Genomic DNA, 26,321 nt, shown 5'->3' on the forward strand with positions numbered 1-26,321 from the left:
ATATGAGCTACGGAGATTCAGCTTGGAGAAAATGATGGCACCCCTAAATAAATCAAAAGTTGTGTTCAGCAATGGGAGGTGGTAAGTGTTGCGCTAAGTAAAACTGTTCAAATCTTGCTAGTCTATGCAGAGATGCAATCCACCACCACATTTGCCAACAAAGAAAAACTGCTTCAGATGGAGAAGAGAAAGGTCAGATGATGCCGGCCTAGAAACTCTCCTGTAGGTACTCCTCCATTGCCTCCCACTCAGCGGAGGATAGAGGACATATATGTCCTCTAGGTGGTTGTGTCCCTGGGAGAAGGTCAATAGAACAGTCATACAGGCGATGTGGTAGAAGAGATTTTGCCCTAGTCTAAAACACTTCTCAGATATCATGATACTCAGGGGGAACCCTGCTCAGGTTCGGAGGTGGATGCAGAGAGGGAGAAACAGAAGAACGAACTGGAGCAGCATTCAAACAGTAAACAAAAAGGGCTCCAGGATAGCACTCTTTCTGAGGACCAGACAATGTGAGGAGGGTGCTTACAAATCCATGGGAAACCTAAGATACTAGGATGTCTCATCGCTTCAACCACAAAAAGGACTTGAGTTCATTATGATTGCCAGATACATTTACAGTAACTGGTTCTGTCAGTGCTGAGACCTTGTGAATCATGGAGCCATTTGTAGGGTTTATCTGTAACGCAAGTGCAAGAGGTTCAACTGGGATTTTTAGTCTATTCACTCACCTGATCTGAACTCGATAGACAATCTATGGACTCTGTTCAAGAGGAAGATAAGACACTAGATCAACTACACAGATGACCAAGCTGATCGCCTCCAAGCTGTTGCAGCACACTGATGCAGAAATTCACACAAAAGGAGGCCCAACATAGCATCAAGTGCATGGACTTAAAAATAGTTTTGAAAGCATGACATTAATGCTAAAAATATATATTTTTCAATTGGTCTAATGTGACACTAGGATTCAGGTCCTCATTTCTATGGGTTTTAATCAGCAGAATTTCAAGAAATAAAGGCATGAAATATTTCAATCTGCTAAGATTCTACATACATTTTAGTTTTTGATATAACTTACAAACAATAAAAAATGATTTTAAAATTTTCTATTTTCTATTTTTTGTTGAATCCATAGTTCTATAAGTCAGATGCATTTTCCAAGGATCTTTTACAATAAAATAGAATGTTATTTTAACCATTTCATTCCCTTTATTTTGGAGAGTGTGATAAATATACTTTTTTTTTAACTTGTCCTGTCCAACAGCTGAGCTGACAGATGAGAGCTGAAAGCCTCTTGTGTTGAACATATTTTACTGTTAAAATAGGGGTTATGAATTGTTTGACACACTGGGTGTATATTTAAATAAACCCCTTTGGTAATTTAGGCTAAAGTTCATTCATCTTACTGATATCTGTAACAGTCTTTTGTTGGACCGGACGGAAAAGAACAGAAGGGAAGAAGAGAGAGGGATGCCAGAGGAGGGGGGGATAGGGGGTGGGGGTAGGGTAGGAGGGTGATCAAAGAAGAAGGGGGTAGAACCGTAAAGTAGCATAAAGCAACACGTTGCTGGATGTTTACAGTCATTACAGTCAGGTTTATAAGTAATATAAATCCAAAAGGGGGCTGGACCTGTCCACACACACCCAAATGCCACAAACATACCATTGGCTCCAACTATACTTTTTTTTAAGGGAAATCAAATTCTCCAATTTATGGATCTGTTTCCTACCAGAAGAATTCAGAGCAAAAAATTGAAATTAGAAAAAAAAGTAGGGTGTTATTAAGATTTGAGAAAAGAAAGATAATATTATCATTTTATTTGCAAAATATTTCACTTTTGTTAAGCAAATAAAACTACAACCATACATTTTCTCAGATAAAGTACTAATTCAACACATTTACAGCAATGATTTTCTATTTAGACCAAGATCCAAAGGTCTCCAAAGCCAGGCTTCCAGCTGAAAGACGCTATGATGGTAATATAAGTTAAACAGGCAGGTTAGAGTATCCTATTAGGAATGGATGGATGAGTGAGGAACGGATAAAGGGGACGTTTGAAATCTCCACTATAAATATCTATAAATATCAGACAGTCATTGCACATAAAGAAAAATCTGTCAAGGTTGATATCATAAAAAAGCATCAGTACAAATATTCTAAATGTATGCATGCAATAACTGCATACATGCATGCAACTCTAAATAATTCGAGCTGAGTGAGCTTGAATGATTATGTCACGTTCTGGTTTGTGCAGGCAAAATGACATAATTTGACCTTTATAGAGGTGTTACACAAGACATTTACCGTGTGAAAAAAAAAAACCATGTGAGGTGGAAAAACTGAAAAAATGCAAATATTTAAAAATATCTATATAAATAGGAAAAATCTATTTCAATAATTTTATTGTTCTCTAGTTTTACATGTTTTTGGGTACAGAAACATGCTTGCTGTCATCAACAATGTCCTCTAAAAGACTAGGATCAGAACGATTTCACAGATTTCTTAAAACAATATTTCTAAAAAGTACTTTAACACAGATAAAGTAATTGTAATCATTGTAATACAATTATTATATATCAATTATTATTTGTAAATGTAAATAAAAAAGATAACAATTTAGGGGTCAGCATGTATTTTTCCCAAACTTGTTTGTCTGCTGTTTCCCAAGGCATTTGATATTGTAATCAGTCGGTTTCAGTTTAGATGCTGTCCCCAAAGTGCCCTCCGTCCTTCTTCACAGACTAACTCAACAATCTGCAATACACCTTGGTGTGGGGTTACCTGGCAGTGCCCCCCCCCCCCCCCCCCACACACACACACACTTTGTTACCGCACAGCTTTGAGCCCCTTAAGACATGTAGGACCCGTTGCTGGGAGGGTGCTTGGACATCACTGTCATAGTTCTCATAGTGTCCTACCCACCAATTTTACTACACTTTTTATTACACACACTCATGATCCCACCACACTATACACTCCAAAACATACATACACACTTTATACAAGGGAAGTGGGGCCAGTGATCTTCTGTTCCCTTGTGGGTGGAACCCGGCCCTCAGCGGCGGTGGCTGTGTTTTTTGGGTACTGGCTTACTGGAGAAAGTGGTCCTCTCTCGATGCAGGTAGGGGATCCTTAAATTCTCCGGCTGGGCCATAACCTAGGGATCACATCACATCTGAGCTTGGAGGTCTCTGTGTCCCTGTGGTGCTGGTTCTGGTCCTTGCCTCAGAGTGTTGGGCCTCTTGATTGGCCCACGCTCGTTGGTGACCTCTCCAGCTCTCGGGTGTCCTCCTCTTGGACAGGGAGGAGTGGCCCCCGCCTCGCTCTCTGCTGGACTGCAGGACTAGTGGGTGGTTGCCTGCAGCTGGAAGGTGGGTCTTCCTTGGGGGTCCCTGGTTCGTTCCTGGGTTTTGGGTGGGGGATGCTCAGAGCTTGTGGCGGTTGTGGGCTGCTTGACCCAGGCTCTCTGGTGGATGAGAGCCTTGTTCTAGGCCCCGGGCACGGGGTATTGTTCTCTGGCTGGGCTGGGGCTTGTACTCTCCATGCTCCTGTGCCCCCTTGCCCTCTGCCCCTGGGGCCCCTTGTGGTGGTCCTTCTGGCCCTGGTGTGGGTGCCTGGTGATGGGTCACCCAAGGGGTGGTTTCCTTTGACCTGCTTTTCCGCATGGGTGTCTTAGGGGCCCCTGGCTACAACTACTGCTGTCCCTTTGGCAAAGGTCTTGGTGTGGGGTGACTGGGCACTTCTCCTCTTTCTATTTTTCCATTCTATCATCCACAGTAGAACACAAACTCACCTGAGCACAGGTACCGGCTCACCATTGCACAATAGTATGTGTGATACATACCATGAATGACAAATGCCTTACATGTGTTTGCATACATATTTATGTCCGTATGAGTTGTAGTTGTATTGTGTGTGTTGACATGTTTGTGTGTGAAGGTTTTTGGAGCCAATGGGTGTGTTTGTATTATTTGAGTGTGTCTATGGAGAGGCCCCGCCCTTTTGAAGATGTACCTTCAGCAACTTGATCCTTCTTTTTGCAATTCTACTCCCTCCAGAAATTAGGACACCCTCATTAAATAATCAGCTCTGTCTTAAAAAAATGCTCATACTGATACAACAATGTTCAACCCTTTTTTGAAAAATTAAAAAAACACATTACTAAATCCAGCTGCTCTGCTCAGACTCTGAGACAGCAGCACCCGACCCCGGACGCAGAGCTCGGGTGCTGGGTCACGGGGCACAAAGCGCTCCTCCCTGGCATCCCCCTCGAGGGGTGTAAGAGAGGGGAGATGCGAAGAGCCAGCAGGGCGAGAGCGGAGCGGCGCTTTGCACGGGGCCTCCGCAGGGCAGCTGGTCGGTCCCGTATGCGCTCCAAAGCTTTCTCTGGAGTGAAACACCGTCTATGCATGAGGTAAACAAGAGCAGTAGTGACACACGATCGGAATGAACTGTTTACATGCACAGCGATCGGATCAACAATCGGTATAACCCACCTATCTCGATCGGAAAGAAATTTAGATCCGAACGAGTCTGATCGTGGCAGACTATTCCGAACGGCGCGTTTACATGACACATTTTTCTTCCGATCAGGCATTCTTTCCGACTACTTTTGCCAATGTAAACGCAGCTACTGTTGCTTTAACATGTGTTGGATCTGGGTTTTGTTTTGTAAATTACTTGCTAGTAAACCTGACTCTTTTCCTTTTTCCTTACTATATGTTACATTAAAAAAAAAAATCTGTTTATTCTGCAATGTATACAGATAAAGGCACCATTTCCTGCTGCTTGCGTTAAAGCAAAGGTCACAGAACCTGTGCCAAAAAAGCCCAGAGAAAAATGCTGTTTGAAATCATTAAAATTCCTACTCCAACTCAGTGACTTACTGTGCTTCAGGCATTGGCAGATTACTTTTTGGAAAAAAATAAAAATAAATAAAAAATAAAATCAGATATTACATTGGAAAATGTAACAGGCAATTTTGATAGTTAATTTAGTAATTTATAATTTATGTTTTACCCTTTGGGTTCAAAAGTATCAGGTAAAATGGAAAGCAGCTGACTGATGCATGCAGTTCATTTAGAAACCAGCCCTGACTACCTCCTCCCATAAAAATAATTTCAATTTAGAGAAATACACCCAACATTTAGTAGATTTATTTATAAACACAGCTGCATTACTAAATGAAGCATTAAGATAAAAAAGTGTGTTGACATTAACAATTGATTACAGCAGATATTAAGAAATTTGGGGTCCAAGTTGATGGACTGTCAGTGTAAATGATGCATGTCTTGATTGTGCTTTGAACCCTGTCTGGGTGAAAACTGCGAACCAAATCATTTTATGATATCCCTTGAGGAACACATGAGTGTCAGTGATGATGATGGCAGCTTGTGTTGTCTCAAGTGAACAAGCCTAATGACATGGATGAGAAAGCACAGCAGTCTACTGGAGTTGTCATGTTTCAACAATTTTGCTACATGAAAAAAAACTAGAAAGTTGTTTTCTACCTTGGATTTTTTTGTTCTTAAGTGTAACGAAAAGCAACCTACATCTGAACTACCTGGAGTATGCTAGTTTTTCTAGTCTAATGAGTGGCCCAATTGGCCAGGTTGGACAAAACAGATTCTAGCTCAAGGTTTGACACAAGGTTACCTGAACCAACCAACTATAACTAAAACGTTTTTTTTTAAATGAACCTTTTACACTGAGCCGTAAAAAGGAACTATGCGAGGAGAGGAACCCGACACAGTCTGCTCTGTATTCTGGAGCCAGGGTTTTATATGCTGCAGACCATAACAATGGAATCCATATTTTCTTGGTGAAGTCCACAGGTGCATTTATACAAAAACAACCACCCCTTTTTCATCTAAATTTACTAAAAGCACTAAAAGCCTCTAAAAAACCCTGTGACAGACTGGTGACCTGTCCAGGGTGTCCCCTGCCTTCGCCCACAAGTGGCCAGGATAGGCTCTGGCAGCCCCGTGACCCCAAAAGGGAATAAATGGAAGAAGTGTTACACCCTCTTCTGTGTCTAGGGCAGGGGTGTCAAACTCACTTTGGTTCGGGGGCCGCATTCAAGGCGTCTGATTTTGCACGTTTCCAAGCCAAGGGAACTTCAGACGGGCTAAAAGAGAGATTTAAAAGAGTAGCCAAGGGAAAACAAAGCACATGGGAAGCAAGTTTAATAAACTTTGCTTCAATGCCATCTGGTCCATAGCTACTGGTGGAGGAGAGCTCATTTATGACCTGTTCCACATCAGTCGGATTGACCATTCTGAAGGAAAAGGTACTGCCACTGGACATGTCATCACAACGAAAAACGGAGTGAGAAGGAGATTGAATTAGAGGTGATTTTGAGAAATGCTGACAGAATGCCTCTGAGATAACAGCCGGATCATTTGTGCACACATTACGAATAAGCATATTAGTTGAAGCAGAATCTGTTTTTCCTAAGAAGTTGTTAATTTGCCTCCAGAATTGCTTTGGATTTTTAACATTGTTAGATAGACTATCTTTGTAATAGTTCAATCTAGAATTTCTAGTTCTTGTTGTACAGACATTTCTTAAATGTTTGTAAGCATCCCGATCAGCAGGATCTTGAGTACGATGGGATATCTCCCAGGCTTTATCCCTTTGTCTGAACAGACTAATCAGTTCTCCATTTACCCACGGCATCTGTTTACCTTTTACTCAGATCACAGTCAGTGGTGGATGTTTAGCAATAACATTCTGTAACTCAGTAGAAAAATAGTCCCAAGCTTCATTTATGAAAGGTATTTAGTTAAGTCTAGCCCAATTAATGTTAAGCAAATCCTCAATAAAGTTATCAGTATTTCATGTTTTTTTTGTCGATCTTCAACCAATTTTGGGGGAAGATGAGGAGTTTTAATTTTCCAAATGCAATATATGATACAGTGATCACTGAAGCAATCTGATAAGACGCCTGAGTCCTGGAATCTATCTGGACGTGTTACTAGAATCCAGTCAATAAGAGATTTAGAATTAGTGCAGATTCTTGTAGGTTATGTGATTAACTATGAAAAAATTAGAGCTAATAATAAGACTACGTTCAATAGCAGATGACAGACATAACCAATTTATGTTAAAGTCTCCCAACAGTAATATTTCACTTTTACAACCCAGAGATGTAGCAGTACATACAATATTTTTAACTGAGTCAGAGGGAGAATTAGGGGGTCTGTAAATATTACCAATTGTCAAATGTTTATTATCATGCAAGATTAATTTAATAAACAGACCTTCAAAACACAATGGTTCCACTTTGGGTAAACTGACATGTGACTGTATGTTTGAAGACACATATGTAGCTACTCCACCTCCTCTCGAGCTTCTATCTGCTCTTTACAAAGTGTAATTGTCCAGGCTAATACTATTTGAGATATTAGAGGAAAGCCATGTTTCAGATATAGTGATGACACTGGGTTTATTGTAGACAAGCCAGGTCCTTAGTTCATCTATTTTTGGTATGAGGCTCCTCACATTAACATGGATAATTTGAAGACCTTTAACCATAAGCCCGACAACAGGAAAAAATAAACTGCAATGAGCAGCACTGAATTAAGCAAATTCGACTAAAAATGAGTACTGAAGTAATTTCCAACAGCACAATAACAGTCACACAGCCTTTTCCCCTCGACGTGGACTCGAAGCGTTGCAGGATATTGCATAGCATATTCAATATCCAGGTTGCGGAACTTCTTTTTTACCGTAGGAAACAGACGGCGTTTCTCCATTAGACCAACGCTGAAATCAGGATAAAAATGCACTCGATTTCCTTTAAACAGAAGCTCCTTTTTGTCGCGGGAGAGGTGTTGAGCTTGTCCTGGAAGTGCAGGAACTTAACGAGGATCGGCCGTGGACCAGTTTTGGGATTGGGATTAGGTGTTCCAGGAGAGCGATGAGCTCTTTCGATGACCAGAGGAGAGGGAAGTTTATCCTGGCCAAAAAGTTGGATGAGAAGCTGACCAACGAAGCCGATCATGTCGCGGCCCTCAGAACCCTCTGGCACACGAAGAAGGCGAAGGTTAGAGGCTCTACTTCGGTTTTCTGCATCTTCAACTTTCTCCGCCAGGTAAGAGTTCTGTTTCTCCAGTTCTTTCATGCGTGTCTCCAGACGAGACAGCTCATCTTATTCACCCACTGTAACTTTCATTGAGTTAAGCGAATCTTGCAGTTGCCAAAATGAGATAGCATCTCATTCTTATATGGAGTTAATTCAGTCTCAATAATCAGAAATGCACACAACCGGTTTTACAAATGCACACGCTCCGATTCACAAATGTCATTTTATGCAAACGTGAAAAAATCAATTCGGAAATACACACCCTGTGTTTCACAAACACACAGATTGTGTTTCACAAATGCACACTAAATGTTTTACAAATGCACAATAAGTGTTTCTCACAAATGTGCACACTGTGTTTCACAAAAACATTTTAGAAATTCACAATAAATGTATCAGAAATGCACAGTAAGTGCTTCACAAACATGATTTTTAGGTACACATGTGATGTGAACTCACAGATCATTCGAACTGCAGACTGTGCATTCAAAATCCCGTTCTCGTTTGTGAATCTCCCCGTGTGTGTGAGAGATTTTTCTACGGTGAATATTGAGACTCATCTGACGGAGCAGGTCAACTAATCTCACCATTGGCTAGTGAATCTGTCAATCAAACTCATCGGCAAAGCAGGCGGGTTCGCTTTTAGCCAATCGAATGGCCCCTTACACTTTCTCTACGCTTTCTGCGGGTGGCAAAAGCCCCGCCCATATTTGATTCTGGACCAGTCGGTCGTTAGCGTGTTAGCCTTAGCATGGCTTGTCGGTTTATTGCCTTCGGTTGTCAAAAATTACTGGCTTGTGCAACTTTTCAGTGGACCTGGAAGCAAGGCAACAGTGGTTGAATGCAGTTGACATTGAATCCATCGAACTCTGTACTGGTCATGAGATTTAAAATGAATGTTTCACTCGGGATTGTTTGTACGTTATTCTCTTAGCTTTCATGCTAGCGTCATTTCAACACTCAGACACGGTTTTGATCATATGAAGGTGGAGGAGAAAAATCTTCAACTTCCACAGGTTTTGTGGAGAAACTGGCATCACTTTGCTCCGTACCACGCAGTGGGACTACATTACCTCAAGTTCATCTCACTGTCAATCACAGATACCCAATACACATCCCCTGCTCAGCCCGAAGTCACTTTGCTTGACCTTAATTTTATTTTTTTAATAACTCAAATGTCATTGATTTTATATTGTAACCATATACATATACACCTCTTGGCCAGGTCACCCTTGCAAAAAAGATCCTCATCTCTCTGGGTTTTATAGCTGGTTAAATACTACACAACAAAAGATGGTCATAGAACAACAAACTGCAAACATTCACCCTTTATTGCAGAGTAAAATTCAGTGAAAACATGGACAGATTAAAACATCAAAATTTAAGCAAATGTGGGATCTCTACTGATTTGAATTTTATTTAAACTGGAACTAATTTTCATAACTTCCTTACATACAATGAAGTCCCTTGAACAATACAGCAGTATTGATTTGAACTTTGTCTTCCTCCCCTCAGTCTCTCTTCTTCTGTATGAAATTATGTCGCCTAAATTAAGTTCTAAACAAACGGGACAGTAAAGATATAGGTCCACTCCCAAACGGTCTGAATTCCACAATGGATTGATGTCGTCTTGCAGTTCCAACATTTGTGGACCCAAAAGAGGACTGTCCCATACCGGGACATTGATCCCAGGATGAGGTTCAGTCATGGATCCACTCTCCTCCCATTCAATCTCTGGAACCAGCACACCCTGACAAAAAAAAAAGAAAAAAAAGATACTGTTTATGAACAGCACTGTTTTTTTGTGTTTTAGATTATGTAGGAACAGTGACCGACTAATAATAACTTATATTGTTGCTTGCAGGCAGACCTCATATCTCCATAACTGTTTATAATTTGCAAATAAGTGAGTCTTAACAAAGTAGTGACATTAGTACATCTGATGGCTCATAAGGCCATGCATTGTGATGCATTTTGAACTTGCAGATGTGCTATTCTTCCTACAAACAAACAATTTAGGGAAATTGTTTGCACCACACAACAATAATCCTTTTCATTCATTTTCGATGAAAATTCACTGTAGTCATTATGATTTCATGATACTCTTCTTGATACTTTCCACTTTAGTCGAACTGCACAGAAATCAGTTGTCCAGTACAGTGAGATTAAATAAAGCATTTACCCGGGGATCAGAAACAGGGTTTTGGGTCAAGCCCAACTGCCACAGCTGATTTGGTGTCATGCTTTGCTCCGTCCTGATTGGATGGCTGTCCCACGCGTCACTAAAGACATCCAAACTGGCCTGAATGCGTGGTAGGAAAATGTAATGGCAGCAGAATATGTGATGTGACTGATATTGAGAAAGTCTTGGTCCTCAGGAGAGTGCAGGATGTTGTAATATAAACCAGTAACACTCACGAAGACATCACACCAGAGGAGCTCAATCCTGTATTTGGAAAAAAGCAAAAAGAAATATTATATTGTCAGATTTATTTTTAATACATCATTCACTTTTATGTATCAGGGCTCCAGACTAACTTTTTCACTAGGAGCATAGTGGCCCCTAACTGAAAATTTTAGGGGCACAACCAGAAAATGTAGGGGCGCATACCGTAAATCAACATTCTAACCAAATCTACTAATTTCCACTGTATTACGAATAAATACTTTAATAATAGATGCAGAAATTACAATGTGCTGTTTCTAATTCAGTGTCATATTTTATTCTGCACTTTTGAAGATGCAACATGAAGGTAAACTGACAGCACCATCGCTGTCACGACAGTACAACTAAGTAAAAATAGTAAAAAAAATACCATACATTTAGAATAAAAAAAGTTTTTAGTAACAAGTGATTACCGTAGTAACCTTTCGTAATTTCACAGTTTCAAACAATACTTAAATGTATGTAAACATTAGGGGATGGAAATTCATGTTGGTGACACCAAATAGGTTTAGCCAAGATGCACAATAAGCGTGTTTGAGATCACCCAGATGGACCCAACACTGCACAGATCACCTGGTGTGAGATGTATGTTTTTGTTTTTGCTCCAACATCACCTGTCAATCAAAACAAAAATATCACGAGAAAGGGGTGAGAGCAAGACACCAATCAGAGCGAACGCAGCTGGAAATTTAGTATTGAACTGACTAAAAGCTGCCCTACAGACTACAAAATAATGCATTATGGGACATGCGTCCTGATGGGTTTTTTGTAGTTCACTGATCAATTAAAATAATTTAAAATACCAACTGATTAAAAAAAGGCTACATCCATTACAAAACATTAAAATAATTATAGAAGATGTAATATCACAGCTCATACTTAGGGGGAGAGGCATATTAAAACGAAATTGAATGTTAAGGACAACTCCTAATTCCTGGTCTCTTTCAGTCTCGCTGCAGCTTCGACTTCATGCGAGTTTGAGACCCCTGCTGTACACTCTGTCACTGGTACACTAGCTGCAGGTCGGAAGAACGAATCAATAGTTCGCTTGCTCATAGCTCAGACGCACATATCAGGTTGTGATGATATTTGTCTCCGTTTCCTTCCCACGGATGTTTACGCGCGCTCGATTATCTCTAGGCCCCGCCCCTCCACATATTTTAGCCACTTGCAGTGACTTTCCCTATTCTTCTCAGACGCATTGGCCGCCTCAGGCATCACTCAATGAAACGCGAGTGTGTGCTCGCGTGTGCTCCAGTCTCATGAGTATTCGCGCGAGTGTGTGTGTCTGCCTGCGTGCGTGTGCGCTCGCGTCTCATTGATGATTTCATCTCTCATTTCATCGATCACTGACGTGCTCCTTTCATGTTTAATGTATAAAAAATACGGAGGGTGGAGGAGGCAAATTTACTGGTCGCACATGTGCGACTGGGTGTAAAATTCAGTCGCACACTCTCAAATTTTGGTCGCAAAATGCGACCAAATGGACGCAGTCTGGAGCCCTGTGTATATATTAAAGCTTCTAAAACTAGGTTCAACTCACCGTTGATTGTGTGTACACTTTTCCCACAATGAAGCCGTTTGTGTCAGTTGTACGTACTGTGAGCATTAACTCGGCTATGCCCACATTTTCTCCTCCGTGATCTCCTCTCACCCTGACAATAACATGAAAATCATGTCTCAAACACATAATTACAAATGCATCGCCAATACGGTACACATCAGTTTAAAATGTAATGTTCTTATGTATGATGCCAATAAGTAGAATTTCTAGGTTAAAAAAATTCCAGGAGTGGGTTACATGTATCACTGGGGAAAAAATGAGGTGAGAGAGACTGTTAAGGGGGGGTAAAATGTTATTCATGAGGGGAAAGAGTTTTAGAGTTGCCTTTGTTTATGGAGAGGAGTCTAAAAAAAGTAATTTTATTTTTGTACAAATAACCAAGTACTTATACTGCCTGATATGTGAATAAAATATTTCTTTATGAATGACATGAATACCTCAGAGGAAAGCCATAAACGTTCACAGCGTCACTGAAGAAGGCCAAGTGGGTGTCTGCACAGTTGTTGTCTGCTATCTTCTCAGGTACAGGATACATGGAATACAAGTACAAATACTTTCAACTGACAGATGTTTACGGCGGCAAAAATGCTAAATTCCCAATTGACAGGTAAAACAGTAATACAACAGGATGATAAAATATGAAATAGAATAGAATAGAAGGGTATTTAATAATCCCTGAGGAAAATTTTTTAAAATGGCCATCTTAAAAAAACACATAAACACACATGCATTACAAATAGAAATATCACAAAATAAAAAGATTGATAAAAAAAGGTAAATAATTGGAAAATCAGTGGGTAAAATTAAAAGAAATTACTTGTAAGATGCCCTGCCAGAGAGTTGTATTGCCTGATGGCACAAGGAACAAAAGATTGTCACGCTGTCACGCTTCAGTAATTCCTAGAGAATAAATAAAAACACAACAAACATGGATTAGATCATTTAGCTGTCTGATCTTAAATTACATAATTTTCAAATATATGAAAGGGGAATTTTTTTAAAACACTCTTGCTATGATTACTTGAGCTTGTAGTAAAGAACACCTTTAAAAAAATCAGAGACAAGACGCTGATCACAGGAAGCCTGTGTGTAATACTTACAGTAACTTCTACTCTAATCACTTTGACAGCTGATTTCTCCCATCCACCCTTTCTGTGACTACTTATAGACTACAAAACAGCCTAAAAACATAATGTTTGGGATTCTTGTCATTACGTCATTGGAAGTAAAGATACGGGGATTTTAGTGGCTGTCACTCTGACACAATCTCACAGGGCTTTTCAGCACAATACGGGTTCTAACGTTAGAAACTTAATGAGGCTTCTTTCATTCAACAGTGGATTCATGTCTGTTATATTTAAAAAATGCCGTTTTCATGAATGTCATATGAATTAACTTTGTTGCACAGTCCACCCCGTCTTAAAGTCTGGGTTGTGAAAATGCTGTGTCTAACTTTAACCCGGATCGCGTTTACATAAAGGCAGCACACGGAACAACTAGCTAGTTAGCATAGCATAGCATCAGTGTTTAAACAAATCGCCGTCTCCAAATCAATACTTTTTATTAAACTTTCTTTGCTGCTGTAAATCCGGCATGCTTTTCCCCTTAGTTCCTTATGAATCATGTTAAGAACCTACAGATCATTGGCTATAGACGCTAGCTTGAACCGACACCGGCTTGAACTTCACTCACACTCACAGGCAGACACAACTTGCACAGGCTAAGCAAAACAAAGCTGAGCTAATTTGCGGTGGGGGTACTCTGCAAACGACTCGGCTGCAGTGTTCATAAAGCATTCACACATGTCACTTGGCAAAGGAGAACACTTCAACTTAGTATTCAATAACATTACAGGACGCACAACGAGGGAATGATCAAATAAATGCATTACTTACGGGCTGAGACTGATCCCGTTCAGAAGACCTCTCCGCCATGTTTGCCGCCCGCGTCCTTTCAACTGCTGTGCTGAACAGCTCCCTCCCTCGTCACTTTGAAAGTGAGAAGTGTAAGGGGCTATTCGATTGGTTAAAAGCGAACACGCCTGCTTTGCCGATGAGTTTGATTGACAGATTCACTAGCCAATGGTGACATTAGTCGACCCGCTCCGTCAGATGAGTCTCAATAGACCTTTTTCGCAAAAACCGGAAGTACGTCATCAACGTGTAAACCTAGTTCCGGTTTGTGCTTCGCTGGCGGAGGAATGGCAGAGCCTAGAGTGTTTTCGAAGAGCCTGAGCTGTGTTCCGAAGTTCACCAGCACCGATGTGATGAAGAGTGTGAAGATGCAATCGTCCACTAAAGGAAACAAATTGGACATGGGATATAAATTCGTCCACGAAGAGTTTATCCACCATTACCAAGGTAAGCTTCAGCTAGCTTTAGCCATAGCCGCATCACCGGTAACTCTGTGTGTTTACGTCAACTGTAAATCCTGGTGTTATTAATTTGTAATATAAGGCATCGCAGTGAATATGTTGTGTGTATGTTTAAGTGAAAAGGCATGAGATTAACATAACACCCAAAAATTTGGTGAAGCTGTAAATAAGAAATGTTAAGTTGCCCGTATGCGTGTTCATTTTGCTGCGGTTGCGGCACTTTCTTCACTTACTAGTATTATTTTTCTGAAAGTATGGTGAGCAGAAGTCCTCTTTTCCTGGACATGTCCTCTCTTTTGATACTTATATAATAAAATAACATTGAACATAGATGAAATGTAATTATATTTGCTTCATGTATGCAGCTCTGTACACCAATTACTCTCGATGAAATATCTCACAAACTCACTTCACTCCTCTTTTTTACAAACTCAAATCTGGTCACCCTATTGACAGTTATAGTTTCATGTCATTCTGAACATTGATGTAGCAACATAAGTATGTCCTAATTTTAACCTATATAATTTATTGTGTCTAGATATCACTGGACGCAGAAAGTGCCAACCTGAAAGCTTTCGTCTGCAGTTGTGTGGCTGCTAAAGGATTTTGCAATCACATAGTTGCCATCCTGTTCCAGACCGCACATTATTCACAGCTGGGTCTGCAGGCTGCTCCACCCCCCTGGCCTGCACGAGTGGCTTGCAAAGATGGCACAGGTGGGTTTGTGATCATATTGTCATTATTTTTTAAGAACGTATGTGTATCCATAACAACTCTAAATTATTATAAAAACACCCCAAGTAGTTACTACAGACTTTAATTGCTTTCTGCCTTTTACTTATAAGGGAATCCATCCTGAACCGGTTAGTGAGCTGATGGTGCAAAAACCCAAAACAGTTGGCAGGGACGGTCAGAGGTCCACACTGTACAAGGCATATACAGGTAATTAACTTTTTGTTGCTTTGTGAGCAAGTTAAGTTTTTTTTTTTTTTTAATCTTATGACTAACCAAATTATGGTTACAGCAGATATAATGAATTAAATTGAAATGTAGTTATGCACTTATGTCTAACTTTTGTGTGTTGTGTTTCTCTTGTGTAGGACCACAGCCAGATCCATATGATGGCATCTGGAAGCAGATTATGCCAGGTGCAGCCCCAACCTCTCATGGTTGTGTTGGATGGGTTTCTGAGATGGAATGAAAGAGAACTTGGATATATATTGTGGCAAATGCATGAATGCATACCTTAAATTACACTTATCTTGTCTTTAACAATCAGTTCAGCCTTCTGTCTTACTGTTGATCTGTAATGTTATTTTTTATTGTAAATGTTTGATGTTATTTGCATACCAAAAAATTAAACGAGGCACAATTTTGACCAAAATTGTTTTATTTGTTCATCTAATTTTTTTGTGTAGTCAGTCACATTTCAACAGAAAAACATTACGAATATAACAATTATATTTAATTAGATTTTAAGAATATGTGGAAACACTAAATTTTTCCATACTATTTGCACATTATACATTATTTACATACCAAACATTAATTCACTCTTCAAAACAAAAAAGTCCATGATAATTTGCCAAAACACGGCGGTTAAGCCAGATCTGATTCACACTGCCCATCAGTGTGAGCGGCACAGAGAGTTCCTGATGTGAAAGGACTTTATCCTACTGATCACTCTTTCCACCATAATTCTGAGGCGGGTGATGGCTGCGGTTTGTTCTGTTTCCTCCTTGCTGAATTGAGTTGAAAGCTTAAAAGGTGGAATGATGATCTTAGATCCAATGTCAGTTAGGAGGTCTTGAACGAGGAACTTTTGTCCGCCATGACATCGTCTCCTGGCTCCAGCAAAGGAACTTGGCTTCTAAGTCATGGATGTAATCCAAAGCCTCATCCAGAGCACCTGTGAAGATAAAGAAATTAAAAATCAGTCTTAATATATTAATGCTACCTTTCAACACAACACAGTAATCATGTTTTGAAAAGTATGTTAAGTATTTAATTACAAATACATTTCATTTATTTTTGTTAAGGAAATTACAAAATGACAAAATGCTCAAAAGTGATTAAATACATGTAATTAAAATAGGTGAGAGCATGAACATCTTTTATTATAAATATTAATTTGTTCAGGTAGAAATGCATGTATCCAATAACGGTACACATAGTTGACTAACGTTAACCAAACACATTATGAACAACCTTACCTGCAGGTGGGTGTGTCACGTAGTCGTGATCCATCTTTACTGTCTTAGCTTAGCCACCATGTCGCTAGTATCTTCACAGCTTAGCTGCATAGCCTGACGTTTGAAGTTCTGTCATATTCTGACTCCCTTCTCAAAGGATCAGTAAAGTTGTTCCAAGGGAAAATACTCGGGGCAACACCACTCTTCAGGCGACGAACGACGCAGCCGCACCACAATCCCGGAGCGAAGTTAGTAAGTGCCGGCAGCAGAGGGTGCTACCTGTGTTTACATTAAAACTATGCCCTTCATCTCTTCGGATCGCCTATATCCATTTGGGTTTCAGGTTTGGATCCACAGGAAAATAATGAAATGAAAGGTAAGGCTGTTTTTGGTTGGAAGACGAACAGCCTGGAACGCAACAGAGACTGCAACTCTTCGACTCTGCCATTCTTCATATCTGCTGCTACGCTAACAGGAAGTTGTTTTACACGTCATTGACGTATTTCCGGTCGAAAAATGCGGAAGTGTGAAAAAGGTCTATATTCACCGTAGAAAAATCTCTCACACACACGGGGAGATTCACAAACGAGAACGGGATTTTGAATGCACAGTCAGCAGTTCGAATGATCTGTGAGTTCACACCACATGTGTACCTAAAAATCATGTTTGTGAAGCACTTACTGTGCATTTCTGATACATTTATTGTGAATTTCTAAAATGTTTTTGTGAAATACAGTGTGCACATTTGTGAGAAACACTTATTGTGCATTTGTAAAACATTTAGTGTGCATGTGTGAAACACAATCTGTGTGTTTGTGAAACACAGGGTGTGTATTTCCGAATTTATTTTTCACGTTTGCATAAAATGACATTTGTGAATCGGAGCGTGTGCATTTGTAAAACCGGTTGTGTGCATTTCTGATTATTGAGACTGAATTAACTCCATAATCTTAAACTGCTGTAGAGTCTCAACCAAGGTTTTGTTTGTCACAGGTTGACCCATATCTGAGTCTGTGTGGTCAAAATGCGCAATGTCACAGCTTAATATATAAATTCCAATAGAACAATACAAAAAGAATCAGCCAAGCATATATGCAGCCAAGGTAAGGATTGAGCAGAATAGGAAATTATGAGCACCTGACTAAGATTTTATCGGAGCTCACGTCAGCCCTGCTGCACTGTCGGCCATCTTCAAAGAAACGTATGCTCTTTACAGACAAAACTAGTAGTTTTCCTCAACGTATGAATTTATGGAGACAGTTGTTTCCACATACCAAGTCGCTCTGCATAAAATGCGGCAACTGACTCTCGGATGTTTCACATAATCTTACAATAATAAAATTGCAGACACGATGGATTTACGTTTATATCATATTTCGAAAATACCAGTATTACGACAGTTTTGTCATTTTATTTTGCTTTATTTATCCATCACACCTTAAATATTGGAGCTTAGCACCGTTGTTAGCATCCACTTTGACGTTAAGGGGAAAATCTTCATCCCAAAGTGTGAGTTTAAATGAACTTACACTCAATATTTAGACACGTTTTTTTTTCTGGACCTTGACTTATACTTCAAGAAATATTTTTTCACTGGATGGATCTCTTTAAATTTTAGTTAAAGACACCTGATCTAGGTGGCTGGTAGGGTTTACCGGACTGAATAGCGAATTATCAGGGAGTATTTTTAGCACCAGAGTGGACAGCTTCTCTGCTGAGTTGAGCCTTTACCCTCTGCATGTACAGCAACAACAGATGAAGAGGGGAAAAGATGAACACCACAGTAGTCCAAACCAGTTTATCATTAAAGCATCATGGTTCATCAGTTCCCAACTAGGCTGAGCTGTGGTCCTGTCTTCTAGCAACACTTTGGGCATTTACTAACTTTATGAAAGGGGCCATGAATTAATTTTTCCAAGCCCCTCGGTGCTTGTTGCACTATGAAGAGCTATAAATGTTATAGAGTGGATACTACCAAAGCTCTCTTTTTAAATATTGCCTTAGATCCTATTGCTCTCTGCCTCAGCTCACACAAAGTCCCTACAGAAATGCAGAACACTGAAGCAGTCTGTGATGACTGTTGTGTATGAGATTTTAATACTGTCCAAAAGTCTAATATTGTTTATAAGAGAAAGTTTCAATATCAACTTCATCTTTGCCTTTCAGCCACTTCCTTTAGGGGTCACCACAGTGAATTATCCGCCTCTAATCCAATCCACAATACTCTCCTCTCACACAATAACCATTCCAACCCCCCTCATGTACTCCTGCACTTTATAAACTGATTTAAATCTATTTCAACTAGTGCTTGTTCAAAATTAACTGCACCTAATAATAAGCTCCCAACAAAAATAGATACAAAAAATAAACACGTGCATTTTACAAAATACAGAGAGTGATGTTTGTGCATTTATGTTCGCCACTGCACTGCTTATGGGTGGGGTCAGGGTTAGAACATACTTACCATGAGACGTTTTTTTCAACTGTGAAGACGTTTTGCTGTTTCAAAATATTAGCAGTGAAAACCAAAAACTGGCAGGCTAACACTAATGCACACGTCAAGGCGAAGGGGGCTCGAGAGCAGGTAGGACCCAGATGCAGAGACGGGAGGCAAACGGTTCCAAGACTAGAGGGTTTAATAGGACAAACAAAAGGCGCTGCAGAGCAGGATCACAAAACAAAACAAAACTCACTGTGGCGTGGCATGAAATATGGAAAAGACAGTCTGGGACGAAGAGGCATGAAGACGTTAATGGACCAGCACAAGAGGAAGGCAGAGACAAGACTTAAATACAGACAGGGCAGACAAGACACAGGTGAACACGATCAGGGCAGATGGGGACCAAGGAAGTACAACTCAAGACACGACAAGACAGGAACCCTTTCAAAATAAAACAGGAAACAGAACCAAACAAGACAGAACAAGAACTAAAGCAAAAACCAAGACAAAACAAACTCAAACCATGACAGCACATGCACAGCACAAATGCAAACCTGTCAACAATGACACTATGATTAGCCTCAAACAAATAAAAACTGAAGGATGGTCAATAAGAAAAAAAGAAATAAAATGGGCAACTAAATTTTGCACTTAAGCAAAACCTGAAAAGAGAAAATCCTGAATAATCAAAAAATAAAAATTGACACATTAGTTCTGAAGTCATGTTCCATCAGAAATGATTCTTTGTATTTGCTTTTGTGTTTGCAATATTCACCGACTGTTAACATTTGTCATCAAACTTGCAGTTACCCTCAGAAAGACAAGACAGAAAAGTAGCTCCCCGTTTGGAGAAGTGCAATGCAACATGGAAACAGAAGCAAAATTTGTGAACTGTTACTCCTTTACTTGGATAACCCTCACAGCTGACAGATTGCACCAACAGACAGACAGTCCACTCATGGGTACACTGTGAAATTGGTTGCTCTCAAAAATCAAGTCATTCAGTTTGTCATGACACTCAACTTTCTGTCACCTCTATGATTGGATCTTCACTATGAATCGCTCAAACCACGAAAATGTTGAGTTTTTGTTGCAATTCGTAGAGGAGGCAAAGAAGAGGGAGAGCTGTTTTGTAGAGGCAGGATGTGAGTCCCTGTTAACTTTTGTGCTGAGTCAGTGTACTTGTTTACTAGCCACAAGATGCTCATATAACCTACAGTTCATTTTAGCTGAAACTGACAGTGAGATGAATGAAACAGAGTATATACAAGGAATATACAGAATATGTAAATCTACTCCCTTTTTATTAGCTTCTACAGTAAGAACCATCTATTATCCAGGAGCCGTTTCATAGCAGGTCATTTTGTGTTTTTTAGAGACTCACTCCAATGGAAATTGTGTTTTTCGTGTTTTTAACATTTTTATGTGACATTTTTGTCATGATGGAGAACATATATAAATAAAATGACAATTAAAATGTGCTTTTCTTAGTATTGTTTTTTTTTCCAAATCGTGGTGAACCAGGGGCAGACGATAAAATGCCGTCTGAAAAAGCTTGTAGCAGTAATGTAGGTGCTACAATTGCTACTATCAGTGGGCCACAAACTCCCTGCTCTGCTCTATTCTGATGCATCAGCATGCAGACAAGTTCAACAAATTCTTCGTCTGAACTGGCATGAGGCTCAAAACTGTATCTTATATTGGCCACCATTTTTGTTGCAGTGGGGTTGTATGTTGGGGTTGTAAGAGTTCCGCCTACAACTCAGTGAATTTCTAATGAAATCTTGCAGCTCTGCAGAAACTATATTCTAGAAAAGGACACAGGTTTTTTGATTTGGGCCAAAAACATAATAGAAAGACCACTGGGGAAAGCTTTTACAGTAGATCAAAAGATGATTGGAGAGGGACTTTAAAGGGCCGACCTCGACAGCGGGTCTGTCCACGAAAACAAACAACAGCTAAACTTTTGCAAAGATGGATGTGCATATTGTGCATATAAAACGAAAGCATTTTGAAGATCACCACTAGCTCCAGAAAGTGGGTGTGTTTTTTAGCCTAGAGCCGGTGATGGCAGCACGGATTCTTCCTGAAAGGGGCTGTTCCTCACTTTGCTATGTCACAATGTGAGGGTCCAGTAATTTTTATGGATTGGGACAAGCTGGTGCACAGAGATCAGGATTTTAGGGCAATACTCAGAGATGTGTTAATGCATGAAAATACTGCTTTGGGGTTGTTTTTCAAGCTAAAAAAAGTTTATATCGCATGATAAAGGCCCTTTAAAGGTTTTTTTCTTTTTTGAACAGTTGCAGCAGTAATGTGCCCCAGCCCCCCTTTGGGTTGCGCATTGGCAGCTTGCTGTATGGGTAAAACATATAGACATAAATTAGTGGAAAAAGCTTTAGCGTTCACTCACCTTTATGCCCACCACTTAGATTGCTTTCTCTTTAAAAAAGAAAAAAAAAAAAATCAAACATTCCGCTAAATTAGCTAATGGCTTATCCAGGGTTTTCTGCTCTGTGCTTTATTTTTAAAGTATATCAAACTACATCTACACTAAAGGTCCCACTGGTAGGAGAAACAGTAATTTAACTAGAAAAATGTGCATTACCAACGATAATGAAAGTGTGACAGCTTTAGCATTGTCAGTGTTACGCCCCCTTTGTGTCTAGGGGTGCTAGGGGGGGCACAACATAAAAAAGTAACAGGTTTGGCTACTGAATTTAAGTTGACTGTAACAAAAACACCAAACGAATGTCTCCAAACAATATAAAACAAATTTATTTACAAATAAACAACCAACAAGAACTAAAAGTGAAGCTAAAAGGCTTCAGGGTGAACCCAGGCCAAAACAACAAAAAAAAACACCAACTAACTGCAACATGTAATCTTACCTGCAAATGAAAAGGGAAATCAAAGACAGAACGCTATAACCTCCCTAACCTCTACAAAAACAGGAGAGAACATGTACTAAACAAAATGGCGGTTCACCCCTACAGCTTCACTTAACATAACTATAAACCAAAAGACTAATCAGAGTGGGCACAGACAAAACTACGAAGGACTACAAATACAAAATACAAAAGTGCAACACATAACTAAACAAGAGGTGAAATCAAAAACAAAATGGAGACGAGGGCCAAGCTGCAGTGGAGATTTGTTGCAGCAAGGCTCCCTTCCCACCGACTGGATGTCCAAATGGTGCTTTTAAAGCTGCCTCCACCAGCTTGTCCAAATTGAGGCCACACCTTCATGCACCACACCTGCAAATAATCACAGACATACAAACAAAGACACAGAAAACACAAAACACAGAAGTCCCACTCTAATAAAGAAATACACAAAACACAGAACAAACAGAACAAACCAAAACCAAATACGACCACAGCCGTAACACCCCCCTACCCAAGATAAAACTTCTTCAAAAAGAAGTTTTTACCCTAAGTGGAGCACATAAATGAAGAGGTAGCTCTCACAGCGCACACCAAACAAACACAAGACACCACACAAGATGCACCACACAAACCAAAGGCGCTACACAAACTTACTGGCCACACAAAACGCATCACAGAAACTCAGGCAGCGCACCCCTCGAGGCACACGACCGTCCACTCAGGACGCGTACCCCGTAAGACACGCACCCGTCAACTCGGGGTGCGCGCCCCGCTAATTACTAACTGTGTTAAAGCTGTTTTCTTAATTTCCTGTTGGCCTTTGCTGAAAATCCTGAAGCTGTTTGCTGAAAATGTTAAAGCAATAGTCTTGATATTGAAATTGCTGGATAATTATATGTTTCCATGAGCAAATATGTTACATTGCTGAAAACGCTTGCATAAGATGTTGACGTTGTTAACTGAAATACAACAAAAGAGGAATGAGGAATGAGGGGATGACTTTGTGAACTGCCTTGTGGGTAAAATGTAACATCTTGTACCAAATGGGATACGTGATTGGGAGCCAGTGGAGTTGCTGGAGATCAGAAGTAGAGTGATGGGTGGGTGGAGGTCCTGATATGATGTGTGCAGCCGAGTTTGAAACAAGTGGAAGTTTGTGGAGCGTATTCTAGAGGAGACAAAACAGAATAGAGTTTTGGTAGTCAAGCAGGAGATGATAAGATTGTGAAGCAGAATGGCAGCAGATCTGGGGGGGCAGGGGAGGATCTCAGATAATTAATGTTACAGAGATGGAAGTAGGCGGACTTAGTGATGCTATTAATACATGAAGTGAAGAAAAGTGTGCTGTCAAGGATGACACCCAGACTCTTTACATGAGGGGAAGCAAGGATGGATGAACTATTAAAATGTACTGATAAAATGGGGGCTTTGGTCAGAGTAGATTTGGTGCAAGAAATTAATATTTTTGTTTTTACGTTATTTAATTTGAGAAAATTGTGTGAGAACCAAGATTTGATTTTAAGAAGGCAGCTACCAAGATGTAAGGGAGGAATGGCTGAGGTGTGCTAGATGGAGATGTCTAGAGCTGGGTGTCATTCCGATTCCCTACGGCCCGATTCCATACGGCAACCATGGGAGGGAGACCACTGCCAAGCAGCTCCCTTCCCTCAAGGTGCATCGCAGGCTGACCCCTTTTGAAAAAACATTTAACTTAAGCCAGGACTTTGTGTGAAAATGACAAATTATAAAAATAACTTTGTCAAGCAAAAAACTATACCAGTGCTTATCACTGCCTGTTTTCCTTTATGTTTGCCTTTAAAAAGAAATTAAAAGTGTTTCATGCTTTTGTTCAGCTCAAATCGCACTTGACTAATACTAAGATCTGATGCAAACCAATAGCTTTCAGTAGATATTTGTAAACTTTTCATCAAATAGTAAAAAGGACAGAAACATATTAAAATAACACTTGCTGTATCTCAATTCCATCAACTCCAATTAAGTTGAGTTGCTCAAAATGGCCCTTGCCACACACCCAGCATGGTAAATAAGTTTCGGATCATTACCCCTCTCAGTTAGCAATTTTTCAATTGTGACATATGACAATCCTAATAGGACCATGGGAAAAAAATGGTTCCCAATCCTTCTGCTCAGTTGTCACGGAACGTCTCGCAGTGTCTCCATTCCCAACGGCTCACTTCTTCCTCTCAAAGGCTGTCTCTATCGCTCAGTTTCCCTCCCCTGCCTTTTTTTTTTTTTAGTTTGCTCTTTTCTGTTTCTTGTCTTGCATGACATGAATAGGAGGTATTTAGCTTCAATGTGAGAGCACAGTTTTTCCTGCTCAGTAAAACTGCATTTGTCAATGCCACCGAGCTTTTTGCTTGGGGTAATTGTGTGTCATTGTCTTTCAAGGCAGCCTGGAGATATTCCTGCTGCAAAAAAAGAAAGCGAGGTTAGCGGGAGAGGGGAATTTTACAGCATGTGGAAACCGAAAGAACGTTTTGTATTTGAATGTGACAAGTGGTGGCCTGTATGATTAATTGCTCCATTAAGAGATACAAACGTTCACATACTATTTAGATAATCTTTTCATGCTGTTTTTCTTTTTTTCCTTCTGTTTTTTCCCATAGTTTTTGTGTGATTTATGGTTTCACACATTGAAAATCTCTTCTTTTTCAAAAAGGAACAAATGGTTGCACATAACCACAATAAAAGCATGTTCCTCAAGTGCCAATACCTAGATTAACAGTCAAATGTTTTAAAACACACCAATATTTTCAGGTTTTTATAAAAGAAAAATAAATAAATATATAAATGTATCATCTTTTTGCACTCTAAAATGAAAATATAGAACAGGCAAATGGAGTTAAAAAAAAATAAGTTTTGGAATTGGTTGTTTGATCAAAACTTTTAATTCATTGAAACAGCCTCCTTTTATAAATATAACAACACAGTCATAACATTATTTCTACGGCAAATGGAATACAGATGAATCTCACATGATGAACCGAATTTGCTTTAGGGGTAGGTTTGTTTTGCGTGATTAGTCTAATATGAAACACAATTTCTTAGAGTTTTCTAAGGTTAGGGGTAACTTATTCCATCCATTCCATGTTTCTGTGAAAAATCAGCAACAACAAAAAAATCTGCATGATACTACAATACAATTCAGGACCTCATGCTGGAAGTTAAACGTCTTTATGTGAAAATTGCAAGACACATCTGACTAGATTGAACCTTTTTTATAGAAAATTTGAAAACCTATTGTTTTTGCTTGTGAGATGTAAATTTGTTTTGCAAGACACTTGGAGATTTTGGACAGTGTTCATTACAGGAATCATTTGTTATCCATAGGCAGGTATCCCTGTATTCTATAGAAAGTTAATTCCAATTATTATGCAAAAGCTCCGATAAAAGCCTAGCAGATGTACTGTGGGTTGATTTGATACATGGTGGATTACAGTGATTTATTTGTGCTAGAGTTTCTAACAGAGAATGAATGGGCCTGGTCAGAAAGATCAGTTAGTTCTCAGAATATAATCCACTCCTTGACACAGGATAATGTATGCAATAGCGCCTAAGATAAAAATCTGTATTAACCGGAAATAATGAAGTTCATCGAAACTATGCACTTTGCCTCCTGATAGAAGAAAAATCTGTTTTGTTAAAAGCTGGATGGACTTTATGGTTGTCATTAAGGGTTGTGTTAGAAACCGTTCCACCACTGTAAAATCATCTTTAGAAATAAAGCCATCAAATTATATTTTAAACTAAATCTAACAGCGGCAGCCAAACCCCATTAAATTTAGCTGGAGGACTTGCTGCTGCACATGTCTGTTTCTGCATGTACATTTAGAGTTACACATTAGTCATGACAATAACAGTCAACTTTAGCTGCACAGCATGAGTCTGTCCTAAAACTTTGCTGATACACATTTGCTGGAGGGTGGGGGGACCCAGACAGTAGAGACCAGGCACCCTAGACAAACATACATGTGACACTGATAAAGTTAGAGGGAACATCCAAACAGGGTGCACAGTCAGATGCATTTTACAAAGCTGATTGTAGATTAAGTAAAAAAAAAAAAAAATAGAGTGCTGTGTGTGCTATGTGCGTACCTTTTGAAAGAAATGTTATCCATGAATTGTCTCAAAGTATAGGATTTATTATTGATGAAAGCTGTAAAAGGAATAAAAAGAAATAAAAGAATAACCAACATTATCCTCCATTTTTTAAATAAAATAAAAATTAAATATTAGGATTCAGTACAGATAACTTTTTATCACCTCCAAAGACAAGCTAGGATGTCTCTCAATTTAAGTGTTG

The 26,321-nt window shown here is 39.6% G+C and overlaps 3 long non-coding RNA genes across 4 annotated transcripts; 1 reads left to right on the plus strand and 2 right to left on the minus strand.

The window, feature by feature from the left end:
- Positions 1-9,648: 9,648 nt before the first annotated feature.
- LOC144992293 (uncharacterized) lies at positions 9,649-14,254 on the minus strand. 2 transcript variants are annotated; one of them, XR_013656163.1, is made up of 7 exons: positions 13,996-14,254; positions 12,918-13,000; positions 12,538-12,614; positions 12,080-12,191; positions 10,509-10,536; positions 10,273-10,372; positions 9,649-9,840 (listed from the first exon to the last, which is right to left on the minus strand). It is a non-coding gene; the product is annotated as an uncharacterized LOC144992293 (long non-coding RNA). The 2 variants fall into 2 exon arrangements; XR_013656162.1 differs by having other exon boundaries at positions 10,273-10,392.
- Positions 14,255-14,284: 30 nt separating this feature from the next.
- LOC144992294 (uncharacterized) lies at positions 14,285-15,713 on the plus strand. Its single transcript, XR_013656164.1, has 4 exons — positions 14,285-14,460; positions 15,013-15,190; positions 15,320-15,416; positions 15,575-15,713. It is a non-coding gene; the product is annotated as an uncharacterized LOC144992294 (long non-coding RNA).
- A 133-nt stretch (positions 15,714-15,846) lies between these two features.
- LOC144992295 (uncharacterized) lies at positions 15,847-16,825 on the minus strand. The gene is made up of 2 exons (XR_013656165.1): positions 16,688-16,825; positions 15,847-16,383 (listed from the first exon to the last, which is right to left on the minus strand). It is a non-coding gene; the product is annotated as an uncharacterized LOC144992295 (long non-coding RNA).
- Between the last annotated feature and the right edge of the window lie 9,496 nt (positions 16,826-26,321).

Source organism: Oryzias latipes, chromosome 5 (genome assembly GCF_053564925.1).
Source record: "Oryzias latipes strain Hd-rR chromosome 5, Olatipes_Hd-rR_3.1".
Lineage (NCBI taxonomy): Eukaryota > Metazoa > Chordata > Actinopteri > Beloniformes > Adrianichthyidae > Oryzias > Oryzias latipes.